Source organism: Coregonus lavaretus, assembly GCF_964263955.1.
Source record: "Coregonus lavaretus genome assembly, chromosome: 6".
In the NCBI taxonomy this organism is placed as follows: Eukaryota; Metazoa; Chordata; class Actinopteri; order Salmoniformes; family Salmonidae; genus Coregonus; species Coregonus lavaretus.
The window spans coordinates 60,588,939-60,608,795 of NC_139993.1; the positions used below are offsets into that span (position 1 = coordinate 60,588,939).

Here is a 19,857-nt window from a genome sequence, read left to right on the forward strand (position 1 = left end):
GTAGGAGTGATCAGAGCATTACTCCACATACTCTCCTCCATAGTAGGAGTGATCAGCAGTGTTACTCCACAGACTCTCCTCTATAGTAGGAGTGATCAGCAGTATTACTCCACAGACTCTCCTCTATAGTAGGAGTGATCAACAGTGTTACTCCACAGACTCTCCTCTATAGTAGGAATGATCAACAGTATTACTAAACAGACTCTCCTCTATAGTAGGAGTGATCAGCAGTTTTACTCCACAGACTCTCCTCCATAGTAGGAGTGATCAGCAGTATTACTCCACAGACTCTCCTCTATAGTAGGAGTGATCAGCAGTATTACTCCACAGACTATCCTCTATAGTAGGAGTGATCAGAGCATTACTCCACAGACTCTCATCCATAGTAGGAGTGATCAACAGTATTACTCCACAGACTATCCTCTATAGTAGGAGTGATCAGCAGTTTTACTCCACAGACTCTCCTCCATAGTAGGAGTGATCAGCAGTATTACTCCACAGACTCTCCTCTATAGTAGGAGTGATCAGCAGTATTACTCCACAGACTATCCTCTATAGTAGGAGTGATCAGAGCATTACTCCACAGACTCTCATCCATAGTAGGAGTGATCAACAGTATTACTCCACAGACTATCCTCTATAGTAGGAGTGATCAGCAGTATTACTCCACAGACTCTCCTCTATAGTAGGAGTGATCAGCAGTGTTACTCCACAGACTCTCCTCTATAGTAGGAGTGATCAGAGCATTACTCCACAGACTCTCCTCTATAGTAGGAGTGATCAGCAGTATTACTCCACAGACTCTCCTCTATAGTAGGAGTGATCAGAGCATTACTCCACAGACTCTCCTCCGTAGTAGGAGTGATCAGAGCATTACTCCACAGACTCTCCTCTATAGTAGGAGTGATCAACAGTGTTACTCCACAGACTCTCCTCCATAGTAGGAGTGATCAGCAGTATTACTCCACATACTCTCCTCTATAGTAGGAGTGGTCCGAGCATTACTCCACAGACTATCCTTTATAGTAGGAGTGATCAACAGTGTTACTCCACGTACTCTCCTCTATAGTAGGAGTGATCAGCAGTATTACTCCACAGACTATCCTCTATAGTAGGAGTGATCAACAGTGTTACTCCACAGACTCTCCTCTATAGTAGGAGTGATCAGAGCATTACTCAACAGACTCTCCTCTATAGTAGGAGTGATCAACAGTGTTACTCCACAGACTCTCCTCCATAGTAGGAGTGATCAGCAGTGTTACTCCACAGACTCTCCTCTATAGTAGGAGTGATCAGAGCATTACTCCACAGACTCTCCTCCATAGTAGGAGTGATCAGCAGTGTTACTCCACAGACTCTCCTCTATAGTAGGAGTGATCAGAGCATTACTCCACAGACTCCCCTCCATAGTAGGAGTGATCAGCAGTGTTACTCCACAGACTCTCCTCTATAGTAGGAGTGATCATAGCATTACTCCACAGACTCTCCTCCATAGTAGGAGTGATCAGCAGTGTTACTCCACAGACTCTCCTCTATAGTAGGAGTGATCAGCAGTATTACTCCACAGACTCTCCTCCATAGTAGGAGTGATCAACAGTGTTACTCCACAGACTCTCCTCTATAGTAGGAGTGATCAGCAGTATTACTCCACAGACTCTCCTCTATAGTAGGAGTGATCAGCAGTATTACTCCACAGACTCTCCTGTATAGTAGGAGTGATCAGCAGTATTACTCCACAGATTCTCCTCTATAGTAGGAGTGATCAGCAGTGTTACTCCACAGACTCTCCTCTATAGTAGGAGTGATTAGCAGTATTACTCCACAGACTCTCCTCTATAGTAGGAGTGATCAACAGTGTTACTCCACAGACTCTCCTCTATAGTAGGAGTGATCAACAGTATTACTCCACAGACTCTCCTCTATAGTAGGAGTGATCAGCAGTTTTACTCCACAGACTCTCCTCCATAGTAGGAGTGATCAACAGTGTTACTCCACCGACGCTCCTCTATAGTAGGAGTGATCAGCAGTATTACTCCACAGACTCTCCTCTATAGTAGGAGTGATCAGCAGTATTACTCCACAGACTATCCTCTATAGTAGGAGTGATCAGAGCATTACTCCACAGACTCTCCTCCATAGTAGGAGTGATCAGCAGTATTACTCCACAGACTATCCTCTATAGTAGGAGTGATCAGAGCATTACTCCACAGACTCTCATCCATAGTAGGAGTGATCAACAGTGTTACTCCACAGACTCTCCTCTATGGTAGGAGTGATCAGCAGTATTACTCCACAGACTATCCTCTATAGTAGGAGTGATCAGCAGTATTACTCCACATACTCTCCTTTATAGTAGGAGTGATCAACAGTATTACTCCACAGACTCTCCTCTATAGTTGGAGTGATCAGAGCATTACCCCACAGACTCTCCTCTATAGTAGTAGTGATCAGCAGTGTTACTCCACAGACTCTCCTCTATAGTAGGAGTGATCAGCAGTATTACTCCACATACTCTCCTCTATAGTAGGAGTGATCAACAGTATTACTCCACAGACTCTCCTCTATAGTAGGAGTGATCAGCAGTATTACTCAACAGACTCTCCTCCATAGTAGTAGTGATCAGCAGTGTTACTCCACAGACTATCCTGTATAGTAGGAGTGATCAGCAGTATAACCCCACAGACTCTCCTCTATAGTAGTAGTGATCAGAGCATTACTCCACAGACTCTCATCCATAGTAGGAGTGATCAACAGTGTTACTCCACAGACTCTCCTCTATGGTAGGAGTGATCAGCAGTATTACTCCACAGACTATCCTCTATAGTAGGAGTGATCAGCAGTATTACTCCACATACTCTCCTCTATAGTAGGAGTGATCAACAGTATTACTCCACAGACTCTCCTCTATAGTTGGAGTGATCAGAGCATTACCCCACAGACTCTCCTCTATAGTAGTAGTGATCAGCAGTGTTACTCCACAGACTCTCCTCTATAGTAGGAGTGATCAGCAGTATTACTCCACATACTCTCCTCTATAGTAGGAGTGATCAACAGTATTACTCCACAGACTCTCCTCTATAGTAGGAGTGATCAGCAGTATTACTCAACAGACTCTCCTCCATAGTAGTAGTGATCAGCAGTGTTACTCCACAGACTATCCTGTATAGTAGGAGTGATCAGCAGTATAACCCCACAGACTCTCCTCAATAGTAGTAGTGATCAGAGCATTATTCCACAGACTCTCCTCCATAGTAGGAGTGATCAGCAGTGTTACTCCACAGACTCTCCTCTATAGTAGGAGTGATCAGCAGTATTACTCCACAGACTATCCTCCATAGTAGGCGTGATCAACAGTGTTACTCCACAGACTCTCCTCTATAGTAGGAGTGATCAGCAGTATTACTCCACAGACTATCCTCTATAGTAGGAGTGATCAGCAGTATTACTCCACAGACTCTCCTCTATAGTAGGAGTGATCAACAGTATTACTCCACAGACTCTCCTCTATAGTTGGAGTGATCAGAGCATTACCCCACAGACTCTCCTCTATAGTAGTAGTGATCAGCAGTGTTACTCCACAGACTCTCCTCTATAGTAGGAGTGATCAGCAGTATTACTCCACAGACTCTCCTCTATAGTAGGAGTGATCAGCAGTATTACTCAACAGACTCTCCTCCATAGTAGTAGTGATCAGCAGTGTTACTCCACAGACTATCCTGTATAGTAGGAGTGATCAGCAGTATAACCCCACAGACTCTCCTCTATAGTAGTATTGATCAGAGCATTAATCCACAGACTCTCCTCCATAGTAGGAGTGATCAGCAGTGTTACTCCACAGACTCTCCTCTATAGTAGGAGTGATCAGCAGTATTACTCCACAGACTATCCTCCATAGTAGGAGTGAACAACAGTGTTACTCCACAGACTCTCCTCTATAGTAGGAGTGATCAGCAGTATTACTCCACAGACTATCCTCTATAGTAGGAGTGATCAGCAGTATTACTCCACAGACTATCCTCTATAGTAGGAGTGATCAGCAGTTTTACTCCACAGACTCTCCTCTATAGTAGGAGTGATCAGCAGTGTTATTCCACAGACTCTCCTCTATAGTAGGAGTGATCAGAGCATTACTCCACATACTCTCCTCCATAGTAGGAGTGATCAGCAGTGTTACTCCACAGACTCTCCTCTATAGTAGGAGTGATCAGCAGTATTACTCCACAGACTCTCCTCTATAGTAGGAGTGATCAACAGTGTTACTCCACAGACTCTCCTCTATAGTAGGAATGATCAACAGTATTACTAAACAGACTCTCCTCTATAGTAGGAGTGATCAGCAGTTTTACTCCACAGACTCTCCTCCATAGTAGGAGTGATCAGCAGTATTACTCCACAGACTCTCCTCTATAGTAGGAGTGATCAGCAGTATTACTCCACAGACTATCCTCTATAGTAGGAGTGATCAGAGCATTACTCCACAGACTCTCATCCATAGTAGGAGTGATCAACAGTATTACTCCACAGACTATCCTCTATAGTAGGAGTGATCAGCAGTTTTACTCCACAGACTCTCCTCCATAGTAGGAGTGATCAGCAGTATTACTCCACAGACTCTCCTCTATAGTAGGAGTGATCAGCAGTATTACTCCACAGACTATCCTCTATAGTAGGAGTGATCAGAGCATTACTCCACAGACTCTCATCCATAGTAGGAGTGATCAACAGTATTACTCCACAGACTATCCTCTATAGTAGGAGTGATCAGCAGTATTACTCCACAGACTCTCCTCTATAGTAGGAGTGATCAGCAGTGTTACTCCACAGACTCTCCTCTATAGTAGGAGTGATCAGAGCATTACTCCACAGACTCTCCTCTATAGTAGGAGTGATCAGCAGTATTACTCCACAGACTCTCCTCTATAGTAGGAGTGATCAGAGCATTACTCCACAGACTCTCCTCCGTAGTAGGAGTGATCAGAGCATTACTCCACAGACTCTCCTCTATAGTAGGAGTGATCAACAGTGTTACTCCACAGACTCTCCTCCATAGTAGGAGTGATCAGCAGTATTACTCCACATACTCTCCTCTATAGTAGGAGTGGTCCGAGCATTACTCCACAGACTATCCTTTATAGTAGGAGTGATCAACAGTGTTACTCCACGGACTCTCCTCTATAGTAGGAGTGATCAGCAGTATTACTCCACAGACTATCCTCTATAGTAGGAGTGATCAACAGTGTTACTCCACAGACTCTCCTCTATAGTAGGAGTGATCAGAGCATTACTCAACAGACTCTCCTCTATAGTAGGAGTGATCAACAGTGTTACTCCACAGACTCTCCTCCATAGTAGGAGTGATCAGCAGTGTTACTCCACAGACTCTCCTCTATAGTAGGAGTGATCAGAGCATTACTCCACAGACTCTCCTCCATAGTAGGAGTGATCAGCAGTGTTACTCCACAGACTCTCCTCTATAGTAGGAGTGATCAGAGCATTACTCCACAGACTCCCCTCCATAGTAGGAGTGATCAGCAGTGTTACTCCACAGACTCTCCTCTATAGTAGGAGTGATCATAGCATTACTCCACAGACTCTCCTCCATAGTAGGAGTGATCAGCAGTGTTACTCCACAGACTCTCCTCTATAGTAGGAGTGATCAGAGCATTACTCCACAGACTCTCCTCCATAGTAGGAGTGATCAACAGTATTACTCCACAGACTCTGATCTATAGTAGGAGTGATCAGCAGTATTACTCCACAGACTATCCTCTATAGTAAGAGTGATCAGAGCTTTACTCCACAGATTCTCCTCTATAGTAGGAGTGATCAACAGTGTTACTCCACGGACTCTCCTCTATAGTAGGAGTGATCAGCAGTATTACTCCACAGACTATCCTCTATAGTAGGAGTGATCAACAGTGTTACTCCACAGACTCTCCTCTATAGTAGGAGTGATCAGAGCATTACTCAACAGACTCTCCTCTATAGTAGGAGTGATCAACAGTGTTACTCCACAGACTCTCCTCCATAGTAGGATTGATCAGCAGTGTTACTCCACAGACTCTCCTCTATATTAGGAGTGATCAGAGCATTACTCCACAGACTCTCCTCCATAGTAGGAGTTATCAGCAGTGTTACTCCACAGACTCTCCTATATAGTAGGAGTGATCAGAGCATTACTCCACAGACTCTCCTCCATAGTAGGAGTGATCAGCAGTGTTACTCCACAGACTCTCCTCTATAGTAGGAGTGATCAGAGCATTACTCCACAGACTCTCCTCCATAGTAGGAGTCATCAGCAGTGTTACTCCACAGACTCTCCTCTATAGTAGTAGTGATCAGAGCATTACTCCACAGACTCTCCTCCATAGTAGGAGTGATCAACAGTATTACTCCACAGACTCTGATCTATAGTAGGAGTGATCAGCAGTGTTACTCCACAACTCTCCTCTATAGTAGGAGTGATCAGAGCATTACTCCACAGACTCTCCTCCATAGTAGGAGTGATCAGCAGTGTTACTCCACAGACTCTCCTCTATAGTAGGAGTGATCAGAGCATTACTCCACAGACTCTCCTCCATAGTAGGAGTGATCAACAGTATTACTCCACATACTCTCCTCTATAGTAGGAGTGATCAGCAGTGTTACTCCACAGACTCTCCTCTATAGTATTAGTGATCAACAGTATTACTCCACATACTCAGATCTATAGTAGGAGTGATCAGCAGTGTTACTCCACAGACTCAGATCTATAGTATGAGTGATCAGCAGTGTTACTCCACAGACTCTGATCTATAGTAGGAGTGATCAGCAGAATTACTCCACAGACTCAGATCTATAGTATTAGTGATCAGCAGTATTGCTCCACAGACTCTCCTCCATAGTAGGAGTGATCAGCAGTGTTACTCCACAGACTCTGATCTATAGTAGGAGTGATCAGCAGACTTACTCCACAGACTCAGGTCTATAGTACGAGTGATCAGCAGTGTTACTCCACAGACTCTGATCTATAGTAGGAGTGATCAGCAGAATTACTCCACAGACTCAGATCTATAGTATTAGTGATCAACAGTATTACTCCAAAGACTCTGATCTATAGTATTAGTGATCAGCAGTGTTACTCCACAAACTCTGATTATCCTGTCATGTGATTTCATTCCTACAGATATCTGACAGAGTCATGATGTTCCGTCCATCAAATTCAAGAATCCTTACAAAGCCTTCTTTATATGCAAGGAGAAGACCTTTTTGCTTTTGTGGTTTCTTTTTCGCTTGTTTAAGTTAGGTTTAGAAAAAATGTGAGCCATCCTGTTATGGAATATATGTAGATGCCTCTTTTTCAATATTTGACATTGTATCATCATTGTAACAAAATAACAGTATCTTTCTAATCATATCAGTCTCAGCTTCACTATAATAACAGCACAGCTATCTAAAGCTAGACTAAAATTGTAAATTAGTTATATTAGTACATAGAGATGTAATTGTGTGAATATCTTCCTATGAAGTTTATAAATTGCCTGGCTGGGCTGATGAGACAGTGGATTGTGCAGTCAGATGGAACAGAGTGAATAGGCCTTTCAATGTCATAGATTTAGCCGGTGGTAACTTGTGGAATAGACACCGGCCGGAATGCGGTTTTAACCCATCAGCATTCAGGATTATCCGTTGTATAATATGTGAATATCTTCCTGTATCTCCCAGCTGTGTGATTCATTATCTGAAGGTTTAATATAAATGAACAACGGATGTTATGATTGTGATTGACCTCATCAAGGAACACAATAAAGTTGTCAAAAAGAGATGATGTGTTGTCTCCATGAGTCTTTACATGGCTACAGCATAACAGAATAAGATGATTTACAGCTGTTATCCTAACAAACACACATGCAGTATTAAAGATGACTGAAGCTATTTTTCAATTTACTAATCTACTCTTTAGTTCATCTGGGAATATTATCATCAAGTATTTTTTACATAATTGAAGCAGCCAGACAATATCTATAAAAATGTTCCTGTGGTGTTCTTCACCATGTATATTGACTACATCATAGTCACTGAGTGAATCCTGAACATTAAGGCAGGAATATTGACCTTCAATTCTTACATGCAAGAAAACTTTTAATGTAATGTTATGAATGTTTTGTTTAGTTGATAGGCTAATATTGGACAAACCCTGGAATGCTCCCAAGGTGTAGCAATTGATTTTGACCCTCCCCTGTTACCCCTGGAAAACATGGCTTGATGGGAAACAGTGATATTGGATTACTAGAACAAACATACTGAAGGCCATGTCTGTCGACAGTTAACCAGATTTATGTAAGCGTTATGTAAGTACAGTATTTGTTGTTCAACATCTTTTGTGATACAATAATGACCATGCAAATGTTTTAATGAAGCCTATCAGCATTGAATTATTTGATAGCTGTAGCCCTCAATGTCTTTCTAGCTTTAAACCTACAGTGTGCACATCAGAATATTGTAGATACAGTATGTCTCTATATTATGTAGCTAAAACAATATTTGCAACACTAGCGGAAGACCAAGTATAGTATAGTATAGCATAGTATAGTATAGTATAGTATAGTATAGTATAGTATAGTATAGTATAGTATAGTATAGTATAGTATAGCATAGCATAGCATAGCATAGTATACCAAGTATCGTGGATATATTTCAACATACTTCAAATTAAAATCATTAAAATTTAAATGAGTTGTTTTGCACAATTAATAATAGACTGAACCGACACATTTCCTACATTGAGCATTTTAACAAAAACTGTACGATATTCCTCTGTCTCTTTACCGAAGAACAGGTTTGATTGAATTCTATATATTGGACTATTCCAGTATTTTGGGTCAGTACCCCTGGACAGTGGTTCTCTTCAGTGCTCCCTGGGGGCTGGAACTCTGTAGACAAACATTAACTTTGGGATAGACAGTGGTGGTGTCCAAATACCCATACTTGTGTCCAAAATAGTAGGCTGTTTGAGAATGTGAAAAAATAAAGTTTAATAGTATGTGGCATTTTGAAAATCGAGTGTACTTTAAATGCCAGGATGTCATACTGTCACGACTTCCTCCGAAGCTGCCTCCTCTCCTCGTTCGGGCAGGCTTCGGCGTTCGTCGTCACCGGCCTTCTAGCCACTGCCGCTCCTCATCTCATCGTTCCATTTGTTTTTTCTTGTTTATTGCAAACACCTGGTTCATATCCCCTCATTAGTACTTGTATAAGTGTTCCCTCTGCCCCCTTGTCCTTGTTTGTGATTGTGTAATGTGAGGAGAGTAGCTCGGTTGAGCTCTGTGTATTTTGTATTGCCGGGGTATATTTTTCCCTGTGTGCCTGTTTTTGTTCCAGTGCGCCTGTTTTGTTCCAGTGCGCCTGAATACTCTGTATTCCGGAATAAACTCTGTATTCTGTGAATAACCCTCCTGCGCCTGTCTCCTTCAAATCACCCATCACACATACTCATGTTGGCTTTGACAACAGCTGATCAATTAGATATGGGGATGTGCTACTGAAATCAACGAATAGTGGGAAACAACGCATTCGCACATGACGCAATCTCAGTATGCAAAAAGATAATGTTTTATAGTATGTCATTTAAAAAAAAATTCAAGTAGGGTTTAAATGCCAGGATGTGATACTAATTTTGTCTCTTCATTTAGTAGAATTAGATAAACACTTTTCCACAACGCATTGGAAGATTTGGGCTTTGAGTGATCGGCCCTAGTTCTCTTCAAGTAGCCAAACAACAAAACTAAGCTACTTAATTGGGAAGATGCTGAATATCGAAGCATCTGAGGTGTTCAAATGTAGGCTAAGTAGATTTTGTTCTCCTTAAAATGATCACGAGTATTTGTCACGATCGTCTAAGAAAGCGGACCAAGGCGCAGCGTGTTGAGCGAACATGTTGACTTTATTTAATTAAAGCAACCACGAAAACAACAAAACAAATGACGATAGTGAAGTCCACAGTGACAATGACTGAACATGGAACAAAAACCCACAAACATAAGGTGAACACAGACAGTTTAAATATGGCTCCCAATCAGAGATAACGAGCCGACAGCTGACACTCGTTACCTCCGATTGGGAGTCACTCAATACAAACATACAACAACCTAGAAATAGACACAACAGAACTACCAACATTGAAATAAACACATAGAATGCACACACCCTGGCTCAACATAACGAGTCCCAGAACCAGGGTGTGACAGTACCCCCCCCTAAAGGCGCGGACTGCGACCGCGCCTCAAAAACCCCAAACAGGGGAGGGCTGGGCGGGCATACCTCCTCGGTGGCGGTTCTGGCTCCGGCCTAGACCACCACCCTCCGATACACCCCCCACAGTACCCCTGGTCCTGTCTAGCCCCGCTGGCCGGAGCCGGACTGACGACACGCGCCCCTGGCTTGGTGCGTGGAACAGGAATGGACCGGAATGGGCTGGCGACGTGCACCACAGACCTGGTGCGGAGAGCAGGAACGAGCCGGACAGGGCTGACGACGCACCCCGTAGGCCTGGTGCGTGGAGGAGGAACGGGCCTTACCAGGCTGACTTCTCGCACCCCTGGCTTAGTGCGAGTGGCAGGAACAGGCCGGACCGGGCTGGCGACGCGCACCGTAGGCTTGGTGCGAGTGGCAGGAACAGGCCGGGTCGGGCTGGCGACGCGCACCGTAGGTTCTGGTGCGAGTGGCAGGAACAGGCCGGGTCGGGCTGGCGACGCACACCGTAGACTTGGTGCGGGTGGCAGGAACAGGCCGGACCGGGCTGGCGACGCGCACCGTAGGTTTGGTGCGCGTGGCAGGAACAGGCCGGGTCGGGCTGGCGACGCGCACCGTAGACTTGGTGCGGGTGGCAGGAACAGGTCGGGCAGGGCTGTCGACGCACACCGTAGACTTGGTGCGGGGAGCAGGACTGGGCCGGACAGGGCTGTCGACGCACACCGTAGACTTGGTGCGTAGAGCAGGAACAGGCCGGGCAGGGCTGTCGACGCACACCGTAGCCTTGGTGCGGGGAGCAGGAACAGGTCGGGCAGGGCTGTCGACGCACACCGTAGACTTGGTGCGTAGAGCAGGAACAGGCCGGGCAGGGCTGTCGACGCACACCGTAGACTTGGTGCGGGTGGCAGGAACAGGCCGGACCGGGCTGTGGAGACGGATAGGAGGCCTGGAGTGAACAGCGGCCACCACCCGTCCTGGCTGAATGCCTACCCTCACACACTCTGTGTGAGGCATCCGCACAGGACGTACAGGGCGGTGTACCCCTGGCCTGGTGGCCTCCTGGATTCGCCCCATCTTTGCCTCCGTCGTCCATGCCGTGTGCCCCCCCCTAAAAATTTATTGGGGTTGCCTCTCGTCCTTCCGACGATGGCCCTGCTGACGCCGTTGCTCCTCTCTCGCCAGGGCCTTGATCCTCCCCCAAGGTCCCTTGCCCCCGAGCATGTCCTCCCAGGACCACGATTTGTCCACCTGGGCCATCGCCAGCCTCTCGATCTCCTTACCTGGCGCTTCCTCCCATGTCCAATCACCTTGCTCCTGGACACGCTGCTTGGTCCTTTTGTGGTGGGTTTTTCTGTCACGATCGTCTAAGAAAGCGGACCAAGGCGCAGCGTGTTGAGCGAACATGTTGACTTTATTTAATTAAAGCAACCACGAAAACAACAAAACAAATGACGATAGTGAAGTCCACAGTGACAATGACTGAACATGGAACAAAAACCCACAAACATAAGGTGAACACAGACAGTTTAAATATGGCTCCCAATCAGAGATAACGAGCCGACAGCTGACACTCGTTACCTCCGATTGGGAGTCACTCAATACAAACATACAACAACCTAGAAATAGACACAACAGAACTACCAACATTGAAATAAACACATAGAATGCACACACCCTGGCTCAACATAACGAGTCCCAGAACCAGGGTGTGACAGTATTGCATCGTAGGCTACATCTTTGAAAACATTTCTGTTTTCTCATTGAAAAGTTTTTCTTGTTCTCCTGGCCTTCATCTGAGCTTTTAAACTAAATACTAAAACATCTATTGATTTCTGAACGTTTCGGCACTGGGGACTCAGGATTTGGCTGCATTATTGATGTCATGTTAATCAGGCTTTTTGATTTTAACATATGGTTTGTTTTAGTTTTTTAGGTTAGGATAGCTATTTATCTAATTTACGGATCAATCCTTAGCAGTCATTCTGATCTCGTTCCCAATGATCAGTGCTTTAGTTTATTATGTCGTGTCAAGTGATTCCAAATTTGCGATGCACCCGACTGTCCACATTTTACTGTGCAAAAACCTTTTGATTTGAACATTTGAAAAATGATGGTGTGTCCCCTAGGCTATTTTATTTAATTTATAGATGTTACAGCACACTGTAAAAAGTAATTGCTTAACTCATTAAAGAAATCGAGTAGTGGCTACTCAATAATGAGACAAGCCATTCCACCCATCAACAAGGTAATGTGCACCACTCTAAATGACAGAGACTAATGTAGCATTTTGTAATACTTATAGCTTACATTTTACATTTTAGTTACTTAGCAGACGCACTTATCCAGAGTGACTTACAGGAGCAATTAGGTTTAAGTGCCCTGCTCAAGGGCACATCGACAGATTTTTCACCTAGTCGGCTTGGGGATTAGAACCAGCGACCTTTCGGTTACTGGCACAACGCTCTTAACCACTAAGCTACCTGCCGCCCCTATAGAGCTACAGCTCTACCTCCAGTTACTGCTAGAGGAATGAGCACTATTCTCAACAATGACTGGTTACATCTCTACCTCCAGTTACTGCTAGAGGAATGAGCACTGTTCTCAACAATGACTGGTTACAGCTCTACCTCCAGTTACTGCTAGAGGAATGAGCACTGTTCTCAACAATGACTGGTTACAGCTCTACCTCCAGTTACTGCTAGAGGAATGAGCACTGTTCTCAACAATGACTGGTTACAGCTCTACCTCCAGTTACTGCTAGAGGAATGAGCACTGTTCTCAACAATGACTGGTTACAGCTCTACCTCCAGTTACTGCTAGAGGAATGAGCACTGTTCTCAACAATGACTGGTTACAGCTCTACCTCCAGTTACTGCTAGAGGAATGAGCACTGTTCTCAACAATGACTGGTTACAGCTCTACCCCCAGTTACTGCTAGAGGAATGAGCACTGTTCTCAACAATGACTGGTTACAGCTCTACCTCCAGTTACTGCTAGAGGAATGAGCACTGTTCTCAACAATGACTGGTTACAGCTCTACCTCCAGTTACTGCTAGAGGAATGAGCACTGTTCTCAACAATGACTGGTTACAGCTCTACCTCCAGTTACTGCTAGAGGAATGAGCACTGTTCTCAACAATGACTGGTTACAGCTCTACCTCCAGTTACTGCTAGAGGAATGAGCACTGTTCTCAACAATGACTGGTTACAGCTCTACCTCCAGTTACTGCTAGAGGAATGAGCACTGTTCTCAACAATGACTGGTTACAGCTCTACCTCCAGTTACTGCTAGAGGAATGAACACTGTTCTCAACAATGACTGGTTACAGCTCTACCTCCAGTTACTGCTAGAGGAATGAGCACTGTTCTCAACAATGACTGGTTACAGCTCTACCTCCAGTTACTGCTAGAGGAATGAGCACTGTTCTCAACAATGACTGGTTACAGCTCTACCTCCAGTTACTGCTAGAGGAATGAGCACTGTTCTCAACAATGACTGGTTACAGCTCTACCTCCAGTTACTGCTAGAGGAATGAGCACTGTTCTCAACAATGACTGGTTACAGCTCTACCTCCAGTTACTGCTAGAGGAATGAGCACTGTTCTCAACAATGGCTGCTAAGGTGGGTTAAAACGACAAATCATCAAATACATAAAACAATGTTAAACATTAAGATAAGACCACTGAACATTACTAGTCAGAACTACTTCCTACTGTAACTAGAAACAAATTACTAATGAAGGCTAATAATTTAAGTAAAAGGGACCCTACATTATTATGTTCACTACAACAAATATTCATGTTCAAGTAACTTCTATCGTTATAGTTCAGAATACATAATGCAACGTAGTGTCATAAAGTTAATAAAACACAAAACAGTTAAGTATTTCCAACTTAAAAAGATAACTATATGGGTGGTGATATCACTTTATTACTTTAAGTATGAACACTGAAATACTTTGAGTTGGGTTACTCCAATGGTTCTAGGCAACTGGTTTCCACAAAAGAATGTAGTAAGCAGAACTAACTACTTTTGACTGCGTACATTGGTTTCACTAATAAATATGTTGAAATGGAACCAATTAATCTGTTTCTCTCTTCAGTCCTTTTTAAATAGGATAGATGGGCTATATGAGATATGGTATAGGTTGAATGTGATAGAACTAATAAATACAGTGTGTTAGCATGAGGTCCTGGCCATGTTAAGGAGGATGTATAGTGCAATCGGAAAGTATTCAGACCTCTTGACTTTTTCCACATTTTTTTTCCAGTACAGCCTTATTCTAAAATTGATTAAATTCTTTTTTTCCCCTCATCAATCTACACACAATACCCCATAATGACAAAGCAATAACATGTTTTTAGAATGTTGGCAAATGTATAAAACAAAACTGACATATCACATTTACATAAGTATTCACACCCTTTACTCTGTACTTTGTTGAAGTGCCTTTGGCAGTGATTACAGCCTCAAGTCTTCTTGGATATGACGTTACAAGCTTGACACACCTGGATTTGGGGAGTTATTCCCATTCTCTGCAGATCATCTCAATCTCTGTCAGGTTGGATGGGGAGCGTCGCTGCACAGCTATTTTCAGGTCTCTCCAGAGATGTTCGATTAGGTTCAATTCCGGGCTCTGGCTGGGCCACTCAAGGACATTCAGAGATTTGTCCCGAAGCCACTCCTGCGTTGTCTTGGCTGTGTGCTTAGGGTCGTTGTCCTGTTGGAAGGTGAACATTCGCCCCAGTCTGAGGTCCCGAGCACTCTGGAGTAGGTTTTCATCAAGGATCTCTCTGTACTTTGCTCCGTTCATCTTTCCATCGATCCTGCTTAGTCTCCCAGTCCCTGCCGCCGAAAAACATCCCCACAGCATGATGCTCCCACCACCATGCTTCACCGTAGGGATGGTGCCAGCTTTCCTCCAGACGTGACGCTTGGCATTCAGGCCAAAAGAGTTCAATCTTGGTTTCATCAGACCAGAGAATGTTGTTTCTCATGGTCTGAGATTCTTTAGGTGCCTTTTGGCAAACTCCAAGCGGGCTGTCATGTGCCTTTTACTGAGGAGTGGCTTCCATCTGACCACTCTACCATAAAGGCCTGATTGGTGGAGTGCTGCAGAGATGGTTGTCCTTCTGGAAGATTCTCCCATCTCCACAGATGAACTCTGGAGCTCTGTCAGAGTGACCATCAGGTTCTTGGTCACCTCCCTGACCAAGGCCCTTCTTCCCCGATTGCTCAGTTTGGCCGGGCGGCCAGCTCTAGGAAGAGTCTTGGTGCTTCCAAACTTCTTCCATTTCTGTTTTTTAGTTTTAATACATTTGCACACATTTTTTTAAACCTGTTTTGGCTGTGTCATTATGGGGTATTGTGTATAGATGTATGAGGAAAATGTTTCATTTCATCCATTTTAGAAAAAGGCTGTAACGTAACAAAATGTGGAAAAAGTCAAGGGGTCTGAATACTTTCCGAATGCACTGTTTGTTGAAATTGAACCAATTCATCTGTTTCTGTCTTCAGTCCTTTTTAAATAGGATAGATGGGCTATATGAGATATGGTATAGGTTGAATGTGACAGTCTGCTTATAACCAGCCTTAGTAGGCCTATAACTCCATTCCTATTATATTCAGAGTTTAGATAAGTTAACTGAAGTGAAAATGAGCTTTTATCAGGCTAACAAGCCTTTCTGTTGATTTTGGAAAAATCCACCCGCGCTTTTTGACTGGACTTCAAGATTATATCATCAACTTCATGAAAATGCGGTCATTTAAAATATGTATGAAATTATATTAGTATTTTTGGATTCCTTGACTTCTACAAAATTCCTTTTATGAAGGTTTTCATTTTCGTTTTTGTATGTTTTGCCCATATGTGGAAGTGAAAATGGCATCATAGTTTCTCAGTGCATTGGGTTGTACTTTTGAGTCTCTGGTACTGTAGTTGGTTGCACTTTGAAAGTTCAAACATGCTGTGATTCACCTGCAGAGTACTGTAAGCCTCAGGGTGCAGACACGAGAATGCTGCTGATTCCTGATAGAGAGCGTTATGAAAATGGGGACCACATAGATTATGTATACCTTATCAGCCCTAACACAGGCTCAAGAGGAAAAGCAACTTGCAATAATGGAGGTTGGGATGAGACAACTCCTTTTCATCTGTTTTGTCCAATCCTAAACATGCATGCAGAATATTTCATGCAATCCTATCACGTTTTCAGTATTAGTAGGGTTTGGGTTAGACCATGTTGACCACAGATTTTCTTTAATATTTCTCAAACTCCAAACTTGGGACATAACATCTTGCAGATTGATTGAAATATATGAGTGATATATATCCCCCCCCCCATGTTGATAATGGAGATCACAATGTCAAAGCGAGAGATGGTGAAAGCGTTATTAGAGAGGTTTCCTACCAATGTAACTTGGATTATACACTGAGTTTCACAGGCAGCATCAGATGTTTCAATGGAAGACCGCTCCAAAGTGCTTATGTAAGAACATTATTTTCATCTAGTATAAACATATCATGAAACACATGGCTCAAGTATTGCTGCTATAATGTTACTATTTCATTTCCACCAGGGCCTTGTGAGTTTCACACTTTTGATGCAGAGTACCATCTACAGGATTTACCCCAAATAATGTACATGAAGCACGGTGAAAAAAAGACTATTCAATGCAAACATGGAAATTACCATAAATAAGCACCTGAAAGCAATATAACTGAAATGTAGGTGGAGTGTAATGATGGAGGGATAAACTATCCATTTCCAAAGTGCATTGATAAGAAAACATTTCCTCTTCATAGTATCTCTTTAAATCACTGCACACCTTCTTCAACAAAACCAGGAGAGAGGTTGAGAAATTGTGAAATACCAACTTTGAACAGAGCTGTTTGAAGAGGAGATTTTTACGTTTTGTGAACCGTTTTTAGAAGGGGAAATGTGGACCATGTTGACCACAGCTTTTTCTCACATTTCTTATTGAGGACATAGAGATGAAGGATCTTAATTTGAGCCAGTTTGCTACAGCAGGAAAATAATCCTGCAGCAACAGGAAATGTGAATTATTATGTGGAATATAATTAATGGACATTTCTGTTGGGGTTGATACATTTTCCGTTGGGGCAAATTAAGTCTGAAATTTCAAAGTGGGAATTACTAACTGTAGGAACCTTTTAAAAATCAAATACACTACAAGTTTGCATTTCCTGCTGTACAGGAAAATTCTTAGCAACAAAAGAGTGATCAAATTAAAATCCTACATCTGTACATAAGAACATTATCTTCATCCAGTATGAACATATCAAGTGTATGAAAAGTATTTCTGGTTTCATGTAGCTTTTTCTGGTTTTATGTTACAACAGCACCTTGTGAGATGCACAGATTCAATCCACATTACAATATAGAGGATCCAACCAAGAAAGATTCTGTTGAGCTGAGCATGATACCAAAAATAATCTTCATACAAAGATGGATATTACCATTAATATAGACAATGGATTCAAAGGAATAAAATTCATTGGGGTGGAATGTGTCTTTCATTCATGGTTAAAATCTGGTTTTAAATGAGAACCTTTGTAGGTTGATGGCTTTTTGCAAATGTCAAATACCTACAATGTTTTATGCAACGTGATTACATTGATAAAGCCAGTTGGTGTAAAACAGGAAATTAGATTATGTGATAATTTTTCTCCAGAGGATTTTGAATGTTTTCTGTTCCTGCAGTCCTGGAAAACAAATGAAAGTTCTGTGGTGGCATTTTCTTGACCTTCATTCTTAGAGCTCAAGGATGTCTGTGTACCACTCATGAAGTTATAGGCTAGCTGGACTAGAAGACACCCTGCAATATGATCTTTCTCTGTAGTGGTGAGTTGTGTCCCCGGGGCTACAGATGGACGGGTGGTTGTGAGCGGTCTGCCAGATGATGGTGGTCTTATACAGTACGGTCATGAGCTCAGGTTCAGCTGCCCCAACCCAGAACACCAACTGGAGGGAAACCCACAGGTTGTCTGCGCCGCGGGGGGGAGGTGGAACAGCCGTTTCCCCACCTGTGAAGGTAAACATTTCATGTTAGCCAAAACTAAGCAAATCACTTTATCGACAACAATATGTACCTTCAGACGTTACATCAGCTGGGCAAATTATCTATTCAGCAATTTCTCTCTTTTTTTCCTCCATAATAGACGTGACTTGTGAAGCTGTGGAGATGATTATCAGAGGTGAGACCAAGTCACTATTATTCGAGTCACAAGCAAGTCTCAAGTCACAAGGTCCGAGTCTCAAGTCGAGTCCCAAGTAGAACGGGTCAAGACTCGAGTCGAGTCCAAGTCATGCATTCTAAGAACAAGTCATGTCGGGGAAATTACGTAACAAAAACGAAGATTTCACATTCACTATCGCCCAAGTTTCCTTAAAGGCATATTCACTTAGATGGTACATAACTATTCTTACTTGCCAAAAAGGGTTACAAGATTTTAAGTCAAGTCTCAAGTCAAGTAAAAAAAAATATATATATATATACATGCAACAGCTTGTTCAACTACAAATCTTTGTCTATTTGTTGAGGCTACCAGACAGCCCTTTACATTATTTAGTCTACAACACATTTTCATTAGCCCATGTAACTGTAAAATAAGGACCTAGTAGCAGTCGTAAGGGCATGAAATCAGCAGAAGGCAAGGCAGGTTGACGTGATGGCAAGGCAGGTTGACGTGATGGCAAAGCAGGTTGACGTGATGGCAAGGCAGGTTGACGTGATGGCAAGGCAGGTTGACGTGATGGCAAGGCAGGTTGACGTGATGGCAAGGCAGGTTGACGTGATGGCAAGGCAGGTTGACGTGATGGCAAGGCAGGTTGACGTGATGGCAAGGCAGGTTGAGTGTAAATTGATTTACAGCTCGTGGTGATCCAATGCTGAAAGCGCCATATCATACAAAATATACAAGTAGATTTATCAAATACACATGGGCAATAGCCCAAAACAAATAGCCTCTGTATCAGGCTTAACCTGTCCAATCTGAACGGACACAGGTAAAGGGCAAGACTGTACAGCCTCCCCATGAGAAACCAAATGGAATCTGTCTGACAGGAGCTCAAACAGGTAGGCCTACATAATATAACCACTTGGACCCCAGGACCATACAATTACCCAATTGGCAATTACAACCAATAAACTGGTTCTACAATGTAAAAAGGCAATATCCACATCCATTGTTACATTGGTACATTCTTCTTAATCAGACTTAATGATTATTAATGATATTTCAACACCATGCATACATGGAACAATCATTTTATCTTATTCAACGTTCTGACTCCAAAGCCACGTAGCCTATTTCTATGAGCACTGAACTGAGCGTTTCTATTACACACAACAAACATGACAGAGACATAGGCCACAGACACACAGAACTCCAACATAACCCTGTAAATATGAAAAAGGAAACCATACATTGACTTAAATAAACAGAACTTCTACCTCATGAGTCTTGCGAACATTCAAAAGTTTCTACATAGGCCTATCAAACATGAAACAGAAATGTCTATGTGTTGCCATAAATGGTACGGGATGGAATGATGAAACACTAGCAATTGTTGTAGTATTAGATGGAATATAGATTGACCACA

General features: G+C 43.0%; 1 protein-coding gene across 1 annotated transcript in view; it reads left to right on the plus strand.

Moving 5' to 3' along the window:
- Positions 1–19,857, plus strand: part of LOC311130648 (complement factor H-like) — a 264,401-nt gene that overhangs the window by 201,532 nt on the left and 43,012 nt on the right. The window lies entirely within an intron of this gene.